Source organism: Sus scrofa, chromosome 6 (genome assembly GCF_054392235.1).
Source record: "Sus scrofa isolate SSC_HxYL_T2T_F1_AM1 chromosome 6, Sscrofa_HxYL_maternal_Yorkshire_Landrace_v2.0, whole genome shotgun sequence".
NCBI lineage: Eukaryota > Metazoa > Chordata > Mammalia > Artiodactyla > Suidae > Sus > Sus scrofa.
This window is the reverse complement of record NC_139388.1, coordinates 32,298,142-32,317,455: the sequence shown is the minus strand read 5'-3', so window position 1 is coordinate 32,317,455 and position 19,314 is coordinate 32,298,142. Positions and strand designations below refer to the sequence as shown.

The window sequence follows — 19,314 nt, the reverse complement described above, 5'->3', positions numbered from 1 at the left end:
CTGTAGCTGCTGGCCTGCACCAGAGCCGCAGCAATGCCAGATCTGAGCCGTGTCTGCGACCTACACCACAGCTCACGGCAATGCTGGGTCCTTAACCCACTGAGCAAGGCCAGGAAGGAACCCGAAACCTCACAGTTCCCAGCCAGATTCATTTCTGCTGCACCACGATAGGAACTCCATAAAATATATTCTTTTTTTGTCTTTTTAGGGCTGCATCCATGGCATATGGAGGTTCCCAGGCTAGGGGTGCAATTGGAGCTGTAGCCACCAGCCTACGACACAGTCACAGCAATGCGGGATCTGAGCCGCGTCTGCGACCTACACCACAGCTCACAGCAATGCCGAATCCCTAACCCACTGATCGAGGTCAGATCCAATCCGAGTCTTCATGGATGCTAGTCGGGTTCATTAACCACTGAGCCACGACGGGAACTCCGAAAATATATTCTTTTTAGTGTGTTTTATTCTCACGTCAAACCCAAAGTATATGATCTGTGAGAACCGGCCTGTCATTCTACTTCTCATTTTGGTGGTTGGCACTAATTAACAGTCCATTACAATGGCGCTCCCCTGGCTGATGCCTTTTGATGTGAACTTTTTCAAGTTCCATCTCCTTTTTGTTATAACTTTCCAACTCCTCACTCTGCCACAGTTTAATTTGTAATCAAAATTATGAACTAATGAAATAACACCGTCTTGTTTTAATAGGGTGATTTGCTTGTTTGTCTTCAAAATTATACCAATTTGCCATTTTACCAAATTCATATCTTTTTTTTTTTTTTTAATGAAGGCTACATCTTCCCTATCACAATTTGAAATGAGAAGCCTCCTGGACTTGTTGCATACAATTAAACCACAACAAAAGGGAGCCGGAGTCATTTCACTTTTCATAAGGCTGTAATTATTCTTTAACTATTGGAATACGACATCCCTTAGGAGCTAATTATCGAAAAGCTCTCATCACACATAGGAAACACACAAACAAATCCTTCAAGCACAAAGTAGATGTTCAACATTAAAGAGCCGCATCCAGGAAGTCATACCAATCAGTTGGTCCAGCTAATTACTAATCTGATTTTTGGAGTAGTTGCATTAGATAATCATGACGCCTATTCATAACATGAAAAGCACAGCCTTTGACTGACTTTAATAAAGATCTAGCTGCAAGAAAAAAATGTAGTAAAAGCCATAATACAAAATTTGCATTGCAGCGGAAACAAATGTGGTAGACATTTTTTTAATAGAAGATGTTTCACGTATCACGATAGATATATTTAATAGACCTTTTGGTGGAGGTCACGTTGAAAGGCAAAGTGAGCTATTATATTGATATGATCTCATATGAGCCAGGCAATACCGTTTAAAGCCCAGTTTATATTTTAAAATGTGTATTATAAAAGGCTTTTCTGAATCTACTGAAATTCACATTAGATAAATAGAGCATATTAAAGATTTTGTTCTGGGAGTTCCTGTAGTGGCTCAGTGGGTTAAGAATCCGACTCGTCTCCATGAGGATGTAGGTTCTGTCCCTGGCCTCCTTCAGTGGGTTAAGGATCTCACTCAGCCATGAGCCGTGGTATAAGTCACAGATGTGGCTCGGATCTGGCATTGCTGTGGCTGTGGCTGGTGTAGGCTGGCAGCTGCAGCTCCGACTTGACCCCTTGACCCCTGGGAACCTCCATATGCTGCAGGTGCAGCCCTAAAAAAAGCAGAAAAAAATTGTGTACTGGATCATCTTTTGAAGGAATCAAAATCAGAATCCTATTCATAATGTGCTGACTCCTCCACCCATTCTTAAATGTATTCCTATCTCAGGAAATTCAAGTCCTTCTTAATTTTAAAATGGTTATATAAATAATAAACACTCTCATATGCTGTTGGTAGGAATGCATATTAGCCCAGCTTTGCAGACTGTAGGCCAATAAGTATTAAAGGTAAAATGTCTATACATTTTTGACCTAGCCATACACCTTCTAAAATATTATCTTGTAGACAGACTTGTATTAGCACTTAAATACTGTTTAAGGATGTTTCATCCCACTTTGGAAGAGTAAAAAAAATAAAATACAACAAATAAAATAATCTAATTGCCAATTAATAGAGGGCTGTATTCATACCAAAGGATAGTAGGCAGCTACTGAAGACAGAGAGAGAGGAGACCTCAGAACCCAGCCACTTACTTCTTCAAGGCCAGCAGGAGAATCGCTCTGTCTTCCAGAAGGATGGGTCCCTCTTTTTAAAGACTCACCTAATTAGGTCAATCCCACCTAAGATAACTCTCTCTTGATTAATTCTAAGGCTACTGATGAGTAATTTAATCATATTCCAATTTTCTCCCATACTCAAAGGGAGAGGATTATACAGAGTACATATACTAGGGAGGTGGGGCAAGGGGGAGGGATCTTGGCAGCCAAATTAGACTATTTCTTACCACAAGGGGTGATAAAGGGATCTGAAGGGCAAGAGTCCTGGGAAGCAGAAGTGTCAAATGGTGGAAGACTTTACAAGACAAGGAGTTTGGAGACTAAGAATGTTTACATTGAGTAGCAGCATAACGAGAACTAGAGCAGAAAATGGCGTATCTTTATCAGAATGCTGTAAAGAGTTGGGTAAAGTTATTTTACTGGCTTGTTAAAAATGAAAATGTTTTAGAGCAAGGACGGAACTCGGTTGCATTCACTCTGATCAAATAGTTGCAGCTGCCCGGGTTGAGGGCCATTTCTGGGCTTCACAGGCAGCAGTGCTGGGATCCATTGGTAATGTCTGGTAGGATGAGGGTGCATCTGAGCCCTACCTAGCTCTGGAGCTGAGGGCCTGCCACCCTGGCATTTGAGAGAGTAGTTTCTGACCTTGTCCCTCTGCAAAGGAAAATAGCATGTCTGTTTTTTCAGGATTCTGTGGTTTAAGCTAGCATCCCACAAAGCAAATCAAAAATAACAAACATGAGGAAGCTCTTCAAGCCCTTTCCAAATGTCAGGAGCTAGAACAAAATACAAATAAATTAATCCACTGGGAACTTTATCTATCCCTTCCTCTCTCCCAGTGCGGGGGCGGGGGGGGGAGGAAAGAGGGCGGAAACAGCTCCAAAATTTAGGAATTTCTAGCAGTCTCTTTAAACACCAGAAAACAGGTCGGTGAGGCAAAGAATTCAAATGCTTTTGCTTTGGACTTTGATGACGCATTCCAAGGCTGCATGGAGACATGTGTTAAGGAGAGTGATGAGAAAGCTAATCCTCTAATGATAGGTCTGAGGCCCGGGGAAGCCCAATCGCAGGGTCATGTGTGTAGGTGGAGGGGAGGATGTGGGCTGGGCAGTGCACACACTCACCTGCCCTCTCCTTTGCTCAGGCTCTCCTGCCATCTCGCACATGCTTTTGGAACGGTCCTCCTTCCAGCTCAGAAGTGAAAAGCCCAATAGACGTCACAGGCATCGCTTCCTTCATGTCCAAAAGCTCTGCCCCGGGTGTTAGAGAACCTAACCCAAGCCGGTCCCCTCCCCGCCATCACCACCCTCCACCAGCCCCGTCACGCCATCCCACCCCAGCCAGGCACGATAATAACGGCTCGAATCAGCTGTCTCACAACAGGAGGTCCTGGCAAGGATCACAGTACTGCCACCACCAGAAACCAACTGGGAGAATTCAAGAAGAAGAGCCAAAAGGCCATAAACACCTGCCAAGCTCCCGGAAACCCTCAGGCTGGAACCCATCTTGGCTGAGAGATGAACACACCACCAGGAAGGACCCTGAGTCAGACCAAATAAAGGCAGGAGCAAGATGACTGGCCAGAGACAACCTAGAAACTTACTCCACCTCCATAAAACCTGAGACTGAGCCACGTGGGAGATTATATTCTGGATCCAATTCGAGAGGTTCATATCCTGGCACTATGTGTCTGCTCTAAATTGGGGTCGGGAGGGAGAGTCAAGTCTGAGAGCAATTACAAAACCAAGGCCATGTCTGCTCTAGCAAAGGAACCTAAATCTGGACCTCCTGATTCAGCTGCGTATTCCTGCATCACTAAGGCCCTACTATACCCAAGGTCCTGGGATAACTCTCAGGACACAGACTTACAGGTATCTAATCTTGGAAGGGTTCTAAGACATGGAAGAGGCAGGAGTGAGGCTCCCAGGGTGCAGAGGAAGTACCCAAGAAGGGCCTACAGATTCAGGGCGCACAAGGCAGCCTGCTCTGGCGCTGGGCTGCAAGAGGCAACTTGCTTTCCCTGAGGCTATGCCTTGAGAGGAGTTGAGGACCACTGAAGTTTGCAGAAAGTTCTGGAAAATCTCATTCCAAGCAGATAAAAATCCAGTACCAACTTGATGCTGGTAGCTTGAAGCTCTGAGTTAAGAGTTCAGGGTCAGAAAGCAAGAGAGACAAGCCAGATGAAAGGTCTGAGCTGAATGCTGTGACCAACTCCAAGACGGGGCATTCAGAATAAGTACAGTGTAGCAAGTAAGAGTTTGGACTCTGCCAGATTGCCTTAGGTTCAGACCCTTGCTCTGGGATTTGTGTGCTGTGTAACCTAGAGCAAGTTATATAACATCTCTGAGCCTTAGTTTCCTCATGGGTTACATGAAAATAGGGTTATTACTAAAATTTATTTTCTCAGGTCTTGATGAGGATTAAAATCATTAAATATATAAAGCACTTAGAATGAACTATAGTGATGTCCATTATTATTATTATTATTATTATTATTATTATTATTATTATTATCATTATTATAGGCTCATCACCCCATATCTCAATCATTGAGCCAGAGGTATGTGTTTTATAATTCAGAATTGTTCAGACTTTAGAAAAGAAATATGACATACTTATAAAAATTATAGAAAAGTAATATGGTGCCCATGCAAAGACTGTAGAACAGAATACAGTATACATGTTAAATCACAACAGGACTGCACTGTATTCTGCAACCCAAATACATGAATATTTATGTAGTGAAATATGTGAATATTTAGATCAAACAAGAACTAGAAATAGCTTCATGTCAGTTCAGGTCAGGTTTTGCTACCATAGAAGATTTTTTTTCTAAAGCAAAACAAACCAATGCAAACAAAACCAAAACTCTTTGAGTTTCTAGCGCTTTGAGGATTTGGGAAATGCACAGACGAGACTGTAGCTTTTATCGCTGGAGGTGATGGAGGCTGCATAAGTGTGTTGGGCCAGGAGCAGGGCGCAGAGAGAGGCCTCCTCCACCCACGCTGGTCGGGAAAGGCTGTGTAGGAGATGGGCTTGGAGCCGAGACCCTCAAGGATTGGCTTGGTCTCAAAGACAGGACCGAGGCAGCAACACGGTTACCAATGATGGGCAGGAATCAGAGCCCAGGATGGATGGCTCAGAACTTGCCAAGGGGTGAACTAAGGCTGGGTTGTGAGTAGCCATGGATGCCAGGTTAAGAACATGGGCTTTGTATCATGAGCAGGAGATGATTTCATTGGGACTGCGTATGGCATCTCAGGCAATGTCTGCCTCTGGCATAGAGCCTAGTGGTTCTTTTAGAGATGGAGGGCCTGAAGCTATGCCCCTGTGTGGATGGGGACCGTGTTCTAGAAATACCCTTTCCTTCACCTTTGAGGTCTTTCTCAGCAACCCCGCACCCTCTGGGACACACTTTGTCGGCCACCACAGTGGCAGACACTGTCAGCTCCACGCCCGCATCACCTTGGCCCTCACCTGTAAGTACAGAAGGATGCTCAGTGAGAAATCCTGCAAGTCTCTAGCAAGGATTTTTTCCGGGCTCATGCACAGAGGTCACCTGGAAATGCAAAATTTTAAAACCCTTAGAAGCAGCCCTTAAGCGGGGATGGACAAGGCACTGAGGACAAATACCCCAGGTCCTTCACCCTCAGGTCAGAATAACACTGAGGCATGTTCTCCACCGCCTCCTAGAGTTTCCCAGGGAAAAGGGGCCCCACAGGTCCTTGGCAGTAAACTTCAATGCACCCTGTGTTGACTTCCTGCCCTTTTTGTCTCACTCCTTACCCTGTATCCACGTTTGTTGGGTTCACCTTGCAAATCTACCATTTGCCCTTGAATCTTTGTCTCAGGGTCTGCTACTGGGGCAACTCAGACTTCGTCCCTCCAGTCACAGGCGTGGCCTCTCTGCTGGACTGACCCATCTGTGCTTTGGTTGATGGTTTCTGCCAGGAGCAGTTAAGCCCCGTGGGGACAGGGAAGACAGGAACTTCCCATTCGCCTTTGAATCCCCATGGTGCGCTGCAGAGCGTCGACTCAAATAAGGCTGATCATGGACTGACTTGGAAGGTGAGGTAAGTTCCAATCACTTGCAAGTAGCTGAGGTTCATCAATGACTTCAGGGGTCAAAGCTTGCTTCTGGGCTCTAAGCACTGGCTCTCCCACTTACTAGCTTGGTGATCTTGAGCAAGTCCCCTCACTGCTCTAGGACCGAATCTCTATCTAGGAAATGAAGATGAGAAACGGCTGCTTTAGAGCTACTGGGAGAATTAAATCAGATCATGCGTGTGACGCACCAAGCTGATTTCCTGGCTTTCTGTGTCAGTCGGAGCTTTATTTTATTTTATTTTTTTCTCTTTACTGCTGTACCTGCGGCACATGGAAGTTTCTGGGCCAGGAATTGAATTGGAGCGTCAGCCGCAGGCCTACACCACAGCCACAGCAACACCAGTTTGGAGCCATATCTGCAAGCTGCACTGCAGCCTGTGGCAACGCCAGATCCTTAACCCCCTAAGCAAGGCCAGGGATCGAACATTAGCGTCCTCATGAACACTATGTTGGGCTCTTAACCTGCTGAGCCACAGCGGAAGCTCCTAGTCAAAGCTTCAGACCCATCTGTTCCCAAATATCCCCATTCTTCACCTCTTTCTTATCCATAACCAGTTTCTCAGAGTCATGGTCTTGAGGTTCTCTTACTTATTGAAGTGGGTTCAAGACCACACGCATGTGATCTATTGCACTCCACCCCCCAAATAGAAAATCTCCATCTGTAAATGAAGACTTTATGGCAACTTTTTCATCTTTCAGCCCCCGACACAGACACAGGCAAACACACACGTACACACATAGACGTGTTCTTTCCAACACACCTTCTCAGCTCCATTTCCTTCTCCTTCTGCAACTGCCACGTGGCCGCCAACTCAACTCTCTGCTGTTTAACCAAGATAACACTTTATCCCCTAGAGTAAGAAGATTCCTAAGCTTGGAGCCTAAGAATTAGGATTTTCCCCTCTGTTATCATCATCCAACATTTCACAAGGCATCATGGCACATATGGCCCCAGGCTAGGTCCTTGGATGCCTGGATGCCTGGAATAATCCAAGGACGGTTAGTACCCAGGTAGGTTCCCTGTGGAGATTGTAAACCTGGAGCAGACACCTGCTGAGCTCAGTCCCACAGTCAAGCAACAGTTAGCACCTGTGTAGTGTGTGTGTGTGTGTGTGTGTGTGTGTGTGTGTGTGTGTGCGCGCACGCGCACACATGTCTATGCAGAAATGCATGCTTATACTAGCACAGATCTTACCTGTCTGCTTTTCTAGTTTTCCTGCAGGTAAGTGTGGAGACAGAAGATAGTTTAGGTAGAATTCAAGGAGTTCCAGCCTCCAGTGCTAAAAACAGTAGAGGCTGGATGACTCCGAAAATCTCAGTCTCCTTTCCAGGCCTCAGTGTCTCTACCTGTAGGAGCAGGTGAGAGTGAATGTTTCCGAGGACTCTACTTCTATTTTTTTTTTTCGTCTTTTTGCCATTTCTTGGGCCACTCCTGCGGCATATGGAGGTTCCCAGGCTAGAGGTCGAACCGGAGCTGTAGCCACCGGCCTACCCCACAGCCACAGCAACGCCAGATCCGAGCTGCGTCTGCAACCCACACCACAGCTCACAGCAACGCCGGATCCTTAAACCACTGAGCGAGGCCAGGGATCGAACCCGCAACCTCATGGTTCCCAGTTGGATTCGTTAACCACTGAGCCACGACGGGAACTCCCATCAAGGGCTCTACTTCTAAAGATGCTGTGTGTAGAAAGTTAAATTCGAGAAAAATCTGGAGGCAGAAAGAATGCACCACATGGTTTTATGTTTTCTTTTCCTTTTGCAAACACCCAACTGAAAACTGATTTGTTAAAAGAAAAAGAAAAAAAGTCTGTGCTATTACACCCATCGTGCGTTCTTTATGAACTGGAGTAAAGAGGAGGGATTTATTTGAAAGTCAATAGACTAGAGTATTTATGGCTGTACGGCTGTTCCGGAGGTGCTAGTTTAAATTCAACATTTTGAATGGGGTAGAAACAATCACATCGGCATTTGACCAAGGATACATTCATATGTCAGTTTAATGCTCCAGCTGTTTAATCAAAATAGGAATAAAAGGTCTAAAGCCCAACAAGCAAAAATATCATAGTTGTGGGATTCAGCGATTGCTTCCCCATTGTCAACCAATTACTGTGTAATTTTTCCCTGTGACTGAATAACTAACTGTTAGCAAATAATGAAAAGGCAATTACAGCGACGCTTTGTTCCTATTACTCCCTTCATTTTATTCCAGCTATAATTATTGTCAGAGCTGGAGGTTTACTGTACCATGGAAGCAGCACCAGGATAGAAAATGGAATGGGCTGGTGCATGGAAAATTGCAAATGTCACAGCTACCTTCATCGCCACTGTTGGACTTCGGAGATTAAAAAATCAGAGGAAAAAGCTCTCCATGTGGGTTTTACAAATGCTCTACCTCAAGCTGTTGTGGCAGCTGACGTGGGGCTGGAGTTGAGGGGGGGCGCGGGCAGGGACGCAGGCACGAGGTTTGTTCTTTCTTCCTGTGTGTAAATCCCAAAGGACAGTGCGTTTTCGCCACAGTCTGCCTCAACCTGACTCGTGGCTGCTTCCTTTAGCCTTTGCCTCTCATTAAGGGTCTCCATGCTGTTTCATAATGGGGAGTGGCATATAAATGATGCAGTTTATGGGGTTTGATCTTTCTGCAGAGAGGAAATATGCCACATATGGACAGATATCTGGAAGAGAAAATGACTGTGCCCTCTTTGTGCCGTTGCTGGGCCCAATTTTTAGAAGCTGATTTTTGCTGATCAATATACCTTCCTTTTCGACTTTATTCGTATTAACCAGAAACTGTAAAGTTAAGACCAAAGGGAAAAAGGTACGCCCCTCATCTTATTATCTCTAATTTATTTATGTATTTTTTTAGTCTTTTTAGGGCCACACGCACGGCGTATGGAGGTTCCCAGGCTAGGGGTCAAATTGGAGCTATAGCTGCTGGCCTACACCACAGCCACAGCGAGGCCAGATCCGAGCCTCATCGGCAACCTACACCACAGCTCAGGACAATGCCGAATCCTTAACCCACTGAGTGAGGCCAGGGATGGAATTTGCGTCCTCACAAATGCTCATCAGATTCGTTTCCACTGAGTCACGATGGGAACTCCTCTTATTTATTTAGTGAACGTATCCTGACTACCCACTATGTGCGAGGTACTAGACTGGGCTCTAGAGATCAGACAGGAGTAAGGCATTGTCCTTGAGCAGAAAGGCTCTGTCTCGAGGTATTTTCACATCCAAATAAATGTCTCTCTGCATGAAAAGCAACTTAGCATAATGGAAAGTGTGCAGAATTATACCTTTGAGGATCCGGATTCCAATTCCAGCTCTACAACTTACTGGCTGGTTTATCCTGATGTATCAGTTAGCTACCGTTGAGTAACAAACTATCATCCAAACTCTGTGGCTTAAGCCAACAATCATATTTAATTAAGTTTGTCAGTCTCTTGGTCAGTGGGAAGCTCTGCTTCAGGTGGGGCTTGTCTGGGGTCTCTTATCTGGGGGAGCTTTGCTCCAATGTCTCTTACCTTCCTCCTTAGAACAGCTGGCCAGCCTGGATTGTCCGAAGAGCAAGAGGATAGGCAGAAACATGCAGGCAAATCCTCCAAGCACTTTCAAATCTCTGCTTTAGCCATGTCTGCTAATAACCTGTTGGCCAAAGCAAATTACATGGTCAAACACAGAGTCAGTTGGGGAAATATACTCTGCCTCTCAATGGGAAGAATTTGAAAGATAGTTGGCAAAGAGAATGAACGCAGTTCAAGGTAAAGAGTTAGGCCAACACATGCAATCAGCTGCACTTGGGTAAAACCTCATGCCTCAACTTCTTTGTCAAATGGAGCCTCCGTTTACCTGCAAGATCACTGGAAAACTTAAAAGAAAGGAAGAGCATTAATATGCCGACCACCATAAAGAAATATGGCTGTGTAGTCTACTATTGCTCCTATTTCTTTCTACCTGTTTTTATACCATAAAAATTTTTATGATTTTTTAAGACTAAAATGGAGATTCTCTAGCGACTTCAAATTTCTGAAAGTTGAGCCATCAGATATTCTTTCATTCATCAGAGGCATTAAAAATGGAAAGTGGAAATTACTTATAGAGGCTATTCATTTTTTTGTTTTGCTTGTAAAACAGGTCCCTTTTCCAAGTCCCTGGTCTGCTTTGAGGATAGAGCGAGGAATCTCAAAGCTATTGTGATTGGTTCCTGCGGCAACAAGCCATGAGATTCCCCTGGGTTTAAGGTAGGAAAAAAAAACTTTTATAGACAATCAAGCTGCTTTGGCAACTGCTAACCTTGGGTTATTTTTGTCGCAAAAGGAAAGCGGGTTATGAGGGGTTGGTTGATTGTAAATAAATAAGCACGGATATATATTCACAAAGAAAGGAGCAAGGCAGATATAGCAAAACTAAAGACAAGCGTGCAGTAATAGTAATAAAAACCCTTAGAGAGTCAGACAGATCTGGGTCTGGATCTGTGCTCTGCCACTTAACAACTGGTCTGTTTAGCTTCTTTGAGCTTCTGTGTCCTTATTTGTAAACTGGGGCTTTAAGATCTAACTCACTGTGTTCTTGTGAGGACTAAATGAACTGTAAAGCCCCTAGCGTCACGTAGGACCTGGTACATAGTGTGTATACAAGAAATAAATTTCCTTTTCCCATGCTGAGTTTCTAAAGTTTATTCTCTTTAGAATATGTCAGGTCACAGTGATTCACTTCTATGATTAAAACTTTGGAATGAGAGTTCCCCTTGTGGCTCAGTGGAAACCAATCTGACTGGTATCCATGAGGATGCAGGTTCGATCCCTGGCCTTGTTCAGTGGATTAAGGCTCCAGCTTGGCCGTGAACTGTGGTGTAGGTCTCAGACGCAGCTCAGATCCGGTATTGCTATGGCTGTGGCGTAGGTCAGTGGCCATAGCTTCGATTCGAACCCAGCCCTGGGAACTTCCATATGCCTCGGGTGCAGCCCTGAAAAGACCAAAAAAAAAAAAAAAAAGACGATGGAATGTATTTTCTCTGTCAACCTATCTCAGGCTAGGATGGCTCACAGTAACAGTAAAGTGTCCAAAAATAACTGACAAAACCAGCAAACTAACGAAAAAATATTCTGCCTGAGAACATCTCAACTACTGCAGGAGTCAGAGAACCCAAAGAACTCTGTTCTCTTCCTTGACATCTAGCACCTATTCATGTATAGATTTTCCTCAAGGCCAGAACATATGCCTCTCTCTCTTTCTCTCTCTCTCTCACATACACCTTGTCTTAAATATGGCCAGAGTCTCTTAGAAGCCAGGTGCAGTGTTTTGGAAGCAAACAGAGAAGAAAAAGCTCATCAGGCAGAGAGAGAACCACATAAAGAGAAAGAAGGAAAAAAAGCGTTTACTTCAGAATGTAGAAGTGAATACCCTATGAAACATAGCTAGCCAAATTCAACGTATCCTTTTTCAAAATAACGCATATGAACAAATGAGATCTATCTGAAAATATAAGAATATTCATATAAGAAAAAATTCAATATCATGAAGCACATTAAGAAATTGAAGGAGATCAATTACATGACTAAGGAGAAACATTTTTATAACATTAACACTGAAGATTTCTTTTTCAATACTTAAAGAATTAAGGAACAGGACTGTCAAGACCTGATAAAGAGGCCCAGGCGAAAGGCATACTCTATGGAGAAGCTTTGAATGGGTTCCCTTTCAGCACAGGTGTAAGTCCACAGGCCTTGCATTAACAATAACCAATTCGAACAGGCATGAAAGATGTGATATTATGTTAAATAGTAGGTAACATTATAAATCATCTAATATGCAATAGACCTCTAAGAAGAAAAGGAAAAACATTTTTAAAGGGCACAAAAGAGGATCTTTCCCCACCCCTGACCTGCCATCATTCGGCTCTTTCAAACACTTCCTGTAACGTCTCCCAGTTCCGAAGAGAACACGGGGCCATGGGACTAAAAAAACAGTGATGCTAAATCTAAAGGTAAAAGGAAAGACATCATTACCAGATTAATACATCGTGGAAAAATTCACATTTCGGATAGATAGTTAACAGCGCATTGGTGATTAAATTAATTGCACGTGGCGAACAGAAAGATAGCTCTTTAATGCACATTAAATATTAACAATTTGAGATAATAGGCGTCTACGTGTCTCCTCTTTACGGCTTCCTTTGTCAATGAAGTGGACTTTTGTGAAGGAGGAAGAGACAGTTTGGAATGTGCCAGACTTCCCCAACAGAGGCCAGCCCTGCTCCCCCCCCAGCACCAGAGCCACCAGCAATCAGCTTAATCATAAGTGACCGGAACCAAATGGATTCAGGCAGCCATGCTGACTACTGAGTTAAAAAGTTTTATATATCAAGAGTCTGAATGCCAACTAAATCAAAACCTTTCAAGGCAAATCAAAGGGCCAGCAGCCCTCTCCCTGCTTCTGCCAAAAGCTTTGTTTCGCCATTTCCTCCCAGGGCTGTCACGAGGTGGCAGCTGCTGTGGTTCAGCTCAGCCTCATCTGGGGGCATCCATACATGTCCCATTATCCTCAGAAAGTCAGCCCATCACCTTTACATTAAGAGCATGGGGGGGGGGGGCAGACGGGGAGCAGAAAGAAGCAAAACAAACTGATTGATTGCAAACCCAGCTATGATGTCAGCATGAATTAATGTTTCCCACAGGCATGCTAATCAGCTCCATGACATAATAACGGCTTCTATTACACCGGTGGGACTTCAAAGTTCTTCCAAAGATAACACAACACAACACTCGAAGCCCCAGGAAACTTCCACCACGCTTTTAGATGTTTTATAAAGTTACCAATCTTTTCATTGCTCGGGAAACACAAAATAAAAGGCTGAAAGGAAACCGAATATTGAATTTGGGATGAATCAGGCCTGGAAAGTGATTTCATTACAAATTCCAAATGTTCAAAGAGATAGTGGCAATTAAAAAGCTGCGAGGGGTCGCCCATTTAAAAGCAGCTCTACGCCAACTTTTCTCAGGCAGGTAAATGGGCGTACTTCCCAATTTGGGGAGAAAAAAAAAATCTACCCCTGCGTGAAAGGTATTTGTTCAAATGAAGACGTGAACCCACTCAAAGTGTGTCAGAGAGGCGAGTAAGGAGATCAATGACCTTTGCTGGTCTGATCTCTCTTAGGTATTTGTCTTTGGGCCAATCATTTAATATCTCTGAGATTCAGTTCCTCAAATATAAAATGGAAATAATGATACCTGCCTCACAGTAGGGTTGGCAGGTCTAAATCAAGGACACTATTCACAGCACTGCTTCGAAGCGGGCACCCAGTAATTGCTCCTTTTATTAGTCTCATCAGTGAACATTTGATGTACTGAACAGTGGTATGTGATTCCTCCTACAGACGTGTGGACTCACACACATCATCACCCTTCTAAGTGCTCATAAGCCTGCGAGTGAGGCACCACTGTGCCCAATGTACAGATGAGGAAATGGAGGTGGAGAGAGGTGCGAAGTGACCTGCCTGAGATAATACAGAGATACAACGGCTGGATTCAAACCTGTACCATATGGCTCCGTTCTACATACCCACAACTTTCTCTACACATGTACACACAAGGGGACACATATGTACACATGCCCTCTCACACAGACACACACTCACACACACTCATGCTCCCCCTGGAGAGTCTTGCTTTTGGATTATGCATCTGATACGTTTGGATTTCTAGAGACACTGTGTTCTGTCGTGGCACAGCAGAAACAACTAGGAACATGAGGTTGTGGGTTCGATCCCTGGCCTTGCTCAGTGGGTTAAGGATCCGGCATTGCCGTGAGCTGTGGTGTAGGTCACAGATGTGTCTCAGATCTGATGTTGCTGTGGCTGTGGTGTAGGCCGGCAGAACCCCTAGCCTGGAAACATCCATATGCCATGGGTGCTGCCCTAAAAAGCAAAAATAATAATAATAATAATAATAATACACAGCCAGGAAAAGGTGCTTTTGACTTTTAATCCCCTGGATCAATATGGCTTTTTTCCCAAATTGGGTAATGGATCAAAATGAAAGCTGTCAATGTGAATTTAGCTATTGAACGTGTTACTTGTTTTTGCTAGAAATGTGATTAATAGAATAAACCTCAATGTGGGAGATAAGAGAAAAAAGCATCATACAGGGCTTAACCACCTCCCAAGATGATTAAGGACTCAGATTCTGCAGTTTGTCCTTCCTGGGGGTGAGGCCACCAATGCCCCTGACTTGGTGTGACCTGGCATAAGTCCTTTCCCCTCTCTGAGATTCAGGCTTTGATCTGTGCAATGGGAATAGTCATAGAATCCAGGAGACATCCCTGGGAAGAGCTTCGCACGGGGCCTGAACTTGATAAACACCCCCTCGATGTGTCAGAAGTTCCGAGAGATCACCCACTGGCAGATTCCTGCCACGAGCTGTGGCCCCAATTCAGGCCCTGCCTGGAGGACAAGCCTTCCATGGCCTAGAGGCTCCTATACCACCCCTGCAGGCCCACTGGCTCATTTTCTTTTCCTTTTCTTTCAGTTTTTCTCGGTATTTTACTTAAAATTGTCTCCATATATCTAGCTGTAATATTTTATTTATTTATTTATTTATTTTACAATATATCCTCGTAGCTTATTTATTTGATTTTATTTTTTTGGCCGCACCCACTGCACACAGAAGTTCCTGGGCCAGCAGCTTATTTATTTTATAGATAAGTTTGTACCTCTTTATTCCCTGTCCCTATCATGCCCCTCTCCACTTCCCACTGGTAATCACTAGTTTATTCCTCACATCTGATTTTTTTTTTTTTTCTTTTTTGGCTGCCCGAGGCATATGGAGTTCTCAGGCCAGGGGTTAGATCCCAGCCGCAGTTGCAGCTTAAGTCTGAATCCTTAACCCACTGTTCAGGGCCAGGGATCGAACCTGCATCCCAGTGCTCCCAAGACGCTGCCAATCCCGTTGTGCCACAGTGGCAGCTCCTATTCTGTACATCTGTGGATTTGACATTCTCTGATGATTTCCTACTAGCTAAGGACTTGAGGTTTGCTGGGAGAAAATGCCCCTAAGTGTCTCCAACCATGGCCTTAGCTGTTACCCATTTAACTTAATTTATCTGAGGCTATTCCTTTGAATGAAACCAAATATCAGCTACAATTTTGCCTCAGAATTTGCTGATATCTTTGAGTGAAGAATCCCAATGAACCTAGTTTCTTTTTTTGCTTCTGGCAAATTTATAATGTGTATGTGAATTTCCTTGACATGTACTTTCTTCCAACTTTTTAGAATGGACAGAATTGGGGAGAAAAAGGGCTATGTGAGAGAGACCAACTCTTAGGATTTCTCTAAGCTGAGTGGTAAGCAGCTTTGCTGAAGCTGGAACTGAACGAAATTTGGTATCTGTTGCATTCATGCAACAGGTTATCATCAAACACTGTGTCTAGCTGGGGACCCAATGGTCACCAGCCCCTGCACTCTGGTTGCTTATGCTCTAGAGGAGAAAAGGTGTCAATACAGAGCAATGAGTGCATTGCTAGGCACATCTGGGGACCAACCCACCCGCTTGGCCCTCCTTCTGATTTCAGCCAGGACTGGGTGGACAGCGCCAGGCAGGTCACTGCCAACAGGAGTGACACACAGTTTTGTTTTCTGGGTGTCTCCTCCAGCTCTGCCTAGAGAGCTTGGCCAGCCCATGCAGCTGCACAGCTGGAAAGTGCCAGGAATAAGCAAGTTCTGCGGGACCCTCAGCTAATGGTCACCATCCCAGTGGGTAAACGTCCCAATTTCCAACCTCCAGGCAGTCATGCTGGAACCATTTCACACGCTTCCCAGGAGGATGCTGTGGAACTGAGCTCCCTTGCAGACACCAGCAACCTCAACAAGCCCCACCCCCCAATATTGCTCTTCTCCCTCTCTGGCTTTACTCTCCCAGCTCCCCCATCCCTGCACCCTGGGACCACTTCCCAATGCACTGCCTATACCCGAGTCTTTGTCTCAAGGGTTGCATTCAAGGGAACTCAAGTCAAACACGGTGTTATAGGAATTCACTCTAAGCGCGTGGAAGAAGACATCCTGGTGATGTGTAAATGGTACACCGGTTGTGGAGCGTATGTTCAGGAAATAGAGATGCAGGGAGAGGGGAGGGGTGGGAAAGTAGCTTACACAGAAAACACAGGCAGGAGCTAGAAAATGCATGACATGTTTGCAGGGCTGCAATTAATTTATACAGAAAGGGAGTCCACCCATGTCGGATTAATACGTTCGTGGAATCAGATGGAAAGATTCTTCCCTGTCCTTGACGGCAAACCCAAGAGCAACCTCTTTGGCATCACAAATAATTACATGAGCTTTGGCAAATAATTTTTTTTAACAAAGCACCTTTGTCTATTGCAAAAAATACAGGAGAAAGCCTTTTGTATGGCAGGTGGAGGCCTTGGCAGAGAAAGTAAGCAAAGACTGGGGGTTCCCATGGTGGCTCAGCAGAAACGAACCTGACTAGTATCCATGAGAATGCGGGTTCGATCCCTGGCCTCGCTCAGTGGGTTAATGGTCAGGCGTTGCCGTGAGCTGTGGTGTAGGTTGCAGACGCAACTCGGATCTGGCGTTGCTGTGGCTCTGGCATAGGCCGGTAGCTGTAGCTCCAATGCATTCCCTAGCCTGGGAACCTCCATATGCCAGGAGTGCAGCCCTAAAAGGCAGGAAGAAAGAAAGAAAAAAAAGGAGATCCCATTGTGGCACAGTGGTTAACGAATCCGACCAGGAACCATGAGGTTGCGGGTTCGATCCCTGGCCTTGCTCAGTGGGTTAAGGATCCGGCACTGCCGTGACCTGTGGTGTAGGTTGCAGGCGAGGCTCGGATCCCGCGTTGCTGTGGCTCTGGCGTAGGCCGGCAGCTACAGCTCCGATTTGACCCCTAGCCTGGGAACCTCCATATGACGCAGGAGCGGCCCTAGAAAAGGCAAAGACAAAAAGACGAAAAAAAAGAAAAAAGGAAGGAAGGGAGGGAAGGAGAGAGAGGGGGGAGGGAGGGAAGAAAAAAAGAAAAGACAGTGTACCAGGCAGAACCTCTCTGATCCTCAGTTTCTTCATCTGTAAAATGAGCCCAAGTGTCTCAGGCAGAACTGAGATAACTGGTCCCCACGGTGTCACAATACAGCTGGTTTGCACATCCAGTCCAGTCTGGAGCAAGAAATTTGTCTGGCCAAACCTTTTTGGACCCAATGACAGACTACCTCCATCCAGCTGTCTCTTCAAAACCCATTCATAAATAGCTTCCCACAAGGAAGATATTCCAGTTGAACACAACGGGACCAGGGAGAGGCACGGGGGTAAAAGGCAGAGGGGCTAGAAGAGTAATTGTACATTTTGACATTAAATGAATTACATGGAAATTATATGCAAATCATTATGTAAATGTGGCATATGTTGTTTTCGAGTTAACAGCTTGGACACTTTTAATAATTACAGCATTTTTCAGGGTGAATTAAGAGCCCCACTAAACTATATTTAGGATCCACTTCAAGTGAATAGGATTTGATAGCCTTTGTGTTTCATTTTAAGTGGCTCAGGTTAAGAGAGAAACTTGAAATTCTCTCTCTTAGCCCTGTAAAGGCCACTATATATTATACAATAATCTTTTGATGACAGTGACGATCTATGACAATTAATAAGCACATTAATGCCAAAAGCCTTTGAAAAATATGGACCTCTCAAGAGAGCACTGCTTCATCTTATTTTATCCTTCTGTACCTTGTGAACAGATGTAAAAGATTAAAATGAAATATCCTTCCCACTCCTGCATTGTTCTTCCATAATTTAAGAAAAAGAAACCATCACACCATGAGATGTCCTACAAGGCATGTCATTGTCCCTTCAGCAAGGGCAGGGGTCTGAAACTCCCCTCACTTATTTCTTTACCTAAAACGGAGAAATCGGATTAGCTCCTCTTTCTTCCTCACTCTTTGAAACCTCCTCAAAAACGCTTAATTTCTGAGCCAACTCCATCCCTGCCCATCCAGGGTAGGTAGCGCTAGCAAAGAGGGGGCTTTCAGTTTCTTCTGCGGACTTTTGTTTCTAGGAATATTTTGGACCTGATAACCTAATGAATCTCGGATCACACAACCTCCAGGACTATGGATGACATAGAATGAATAGCCTTTTAAAAGCAGCAAAGCTGAACTGGCATTAAAAAAAGAAAAAGAAAAAATCAGGGAAATTCCTAAGGTCTTCAAACTAAAAAAGGATTCAAAGTTTTGAGAGTTCTATGTGAAATGATACTGCTAGAGTTTCCTGGTTGCCTAGTGGTTAAGGATTCAATGTTGTCACTGCTGTGGCTGGGGTTCCGTCCCTGACCCTGAAACTTCCACATGCTATGAGTATGGCCAATAATAATTAATAATAATAATACTGCAGCTGCCTCAAGGTGGGGTTCATGGTAGCCAGTCTGGACCAAACAGGAGCTTGGACTTTTACCACTGCCTAGGGGTAGGAGTTAGGCTTTATGAAAACATCAGGCCGGGACACTCAAAAAGTAGTACGCAGGACAGACTAGGCCATCTTTCCAGCAAAGACACTAGCAGCAAAGATAAAGCAGTTTGACTGTCTAGACTTGGACCGGGTGGGGGAAAAAAATGTCAGTCTCTCTCATGAGCATTCCCAGGGACAAGGCTTTTCTTACCCTGCAATCTGAGTGGTTTCAGCGGGGACTATCTCTAGGGGTACCTAGCAGATATAAACAAGCACCCTCCCAAACCGGCTGCAACAAGGTTCCCTTACATAAAGCTCCACTAACAAGAAGGTCGCAGTGCAAAATTACAAAGTGCGCGAAAGAGGAGTTTGCTTTATGGATCAGTGGGTTACGGATCTGACTGGCATCCATGAGGTGGCGGGTTCGATCCCTGGCCTCACTCAGTGGGTTAAGGATCCGGTGTTGCCTTGAGCGGTGGTGTAGGCTGCAGACCCGGCCCGTGGCTGTGGCTTGTGGTATAGGCCGGCAGCTGCAGCTCCAAATCAACCCCTAG

General features: G+C 44.8%; 1 long non-coding RNA gene across 3 annotated transcripts in view; it reads left to right on the top strand.

Annotated features, from left to right (window-relative positions):
• The window catches only part of LOC110260952 (uncharacterized), a 255,028-nt gene that overhangs the window by 208,666 nt on the left and 27,048 nt on the right, over positions 1 to 19,314 (top strand). For 2 of the 3 annotated variants that reach the window (XR_014805881.1, XR_014805885.1), the window contains 4 exons: positions 3,349 to 4,075; positions 6,056 to 6,277; positions 8,957 to 9,129; positions 10,446 to 10,552. This is a non-coding gene — a long non-coding RNA (uncharacterized LOC110260952). The remainder of the gene's footprint in view (positions 1 to 3,348; positions 4,076 to 6,055; positions 6,278 to 8,956; positions 9,130 to 10,445; positions 10,553 to 19,314) is intronic. The other variant, XR_014805882.1, reaches the window with a different exon arrangement.